We start from the raw sequence: 2,289 nt of genomic DNA on the forward strand, positions 1-2,289 counted from the left end.
TACGTCGTGTACTTTGCCGCCAAGAAGCTCAAGCAGTACTTCCAAGAGCACTCCATCACGGTCGTCTGCACCGCCCCACTTGCTGAGATCATAGGAAACAAAGATTCATCGGGCCGGGTGGTGAAGTGGGCCATCGAGCTAGCCCCCTACACCACCCTCTACCAGCCACGCACCGCCATCAAGTCCGAAGCGCTGGCCGACTTCCTCGTTGACTGGGCCGAGACCCAGCACCTGCCGCCAGCGTCGGATTCCACCCATTGGCGGATGCACTTTGATGGCTCGAAGATGCGCACAGGTTTGGGAGCCGGCATCGTCCTCACCTCTCCCAAAGGCGACAAGCTCAAATACACGCTGCAAATCCACTTCGCCGCCTCCAACAACGTGGCCGAGTACGAGGCGCTCATACACGGACTCCGGCTGGCCAAGGAGATCGGCATCCGCCGGATTCTGTGCTATGGCGACTCGGACTTGGTGGTCTAGTAGTCGACGGGCGACTGGGACGCCAAGGATGCAAAGATGGCGAGCTACCTCTTCCTCGTCAAGCAGATCAGTGGGCACTTTGACGGGTGTGAGTTCCTTCACGTGCCACGGGGCGACAACGAACAAGCCGATGCCCTGGCTTGGATCGGCTCCGCTCGGCAAGCCATACCAGCCGGCGTATCCCTCTAGTGGCTGCGCAAGCCGTCTATCAAGCCTTCACCGGAATCAGAATCCATCTTCGTGCTGGCTGATCCCGGAGCAGTCAGATCCAGCTCGGGGACTGCAGCACCCGGCCCGGGGACTTCACAACCCGGCCCCGGGGGCTGCAACAGTCGGCTCGGGGACTTCTACAGGCGGCTCGAGGACTGCAACACTCGAACCCAGTCCGGGGACTTCAACCCGCCCCGGGGGCTGCACAAGTCGGCCCGGGGACTTCAAAGACGCAACAAGCAGCCGGCTCCAACCCGCCGCCTCCCAGCCCAACCGCCCTGGTATCAGTGGCCGTAATGATAGTGGTAGAAGCACCATCATGGGTGCAGCCCATCCTTAACTTCCAGGTGAGCAGAGAGCTACCAGCCGACGAGATTCTGGCCCGACAAGTGCAACGCCGGGCAGCAGGATACAAAATAGTGAACAGAGAGCTGGTGAGGCGCAGCGTGACTGGTGTCTTCCAGCGCTGCGTTTAACCAGAGAAGGGCATGGCCATCCTCAGGGATATTCACCAAGGTGAATGCGGCCACCATGCGGCCTCCAGATCCCTTGTCGCCAAAGCTTTCTGCCATGGTTTCTTCTGGCCGACTGCTTTGGACGACGCCAAGGAGTTAGTCAAGAAGTGCAAGGGGTGCCAACGCTTCAGCTCCAAGCAACACCTGCCGGCTTCTGCACTCAAGACCATCCCCCTCACTTGGCCGTTTGCCGTCTGGGGGCTGGACATGGTGGGCCCGTTCAAGACAGCACGCGGCAGCATGACCCATCTGTTGGTTGCCATGGACTAATTCACTAAGTGGATTGAAGCGAAACCAATCAAGAAGTTGAATGGTCTGACTGCTGTGACCTTCATTGCAGATATCACCGTCCGGTATGACGTACTACACAACATCATCACCGACAATGGCACAAACTTCGCCAAAGGCGCCTTGGCCCGTTTCTGCGTGATGCAGGGCATCCGACTGGACTTAGCATCAGTTGCCCATCTGCAGTCAAACGGCCAGGTCAAGCGAGCAAACGGCCTCATCCTATCCGGCATCAAGCCCCGACTGGTCGAGCCGCTGGAGCGCTCGGCCGGCTGCTGGATCAAAGAGCTGCTGGCCGTCCTTTGGAGTCTCCGAACTACGCCAAACAAAGCAACCGGCTTCACTCCCTTCTTCCTCGTGTACGGGGCCGAGGCCGTCATCCCAACTGACATTGAGTTTGACTCGCCTCGCGTCACCATGTTCACGGAGGCGGAGGCGAAGGGGGCGCGAGAAGACGGCGTCGACCTGCTGGAGGAGGCCCGGCTGTTAGCACTCGGCCGGTCCGCCATCTACCAGCAGGGCCTGCGCCGCTACCACAGCCGGAAGGTCAAGCCACGATCCTTCCGCGAGGGGGATCTTGTGCTCCGGCTGATCCAGCAAACAGCCGGCCAACACAAGCTCTCGGCCCCGTGGGAGGGGCCCTTCATCATCAGCAAGGCACTGGACAATGACTCCTACTACCTCATCGACACGCACAAGCCCAGGGCAGCAAAAGGGATGATTCCGGCAAGGAAACAGAGCGCCCATGGAACGCAAATCTCCTCCGAAGATTTTACAGTTAATGCAGTATGTATCA

At 59.5% G+C, this 2,289-nt stretch overlaps 1 pseudogene; it reads left to right on the plus strand.

The window, feature by feature from the left end:
- Positions 1–516: 516 nt before the first annotated feature.
- On the plus strand, positions 517–1,406 carry LOC123097079 (uncharacterized; annotated as a pseudogene).
- Positions 1,407–2,289: the final 883 nt, after the last annotated feature.

The sequence above is a fragment of the Triticum aestivum genome, chromosome 4D, assembly GCF_018294505.1.
Source record: "Triticum aestivum cultivar Chinese Spring chromosome 4D, IWGSC CS RefSeq v2.1, whole genome shotgun sequence".
Classification (NCBI taxonomy): Eukaryota; Viridiplantae; Streptophyta; class Magnoliopsida; order Poales; family Poaceae; genus Triticum; species Triticum aestivum.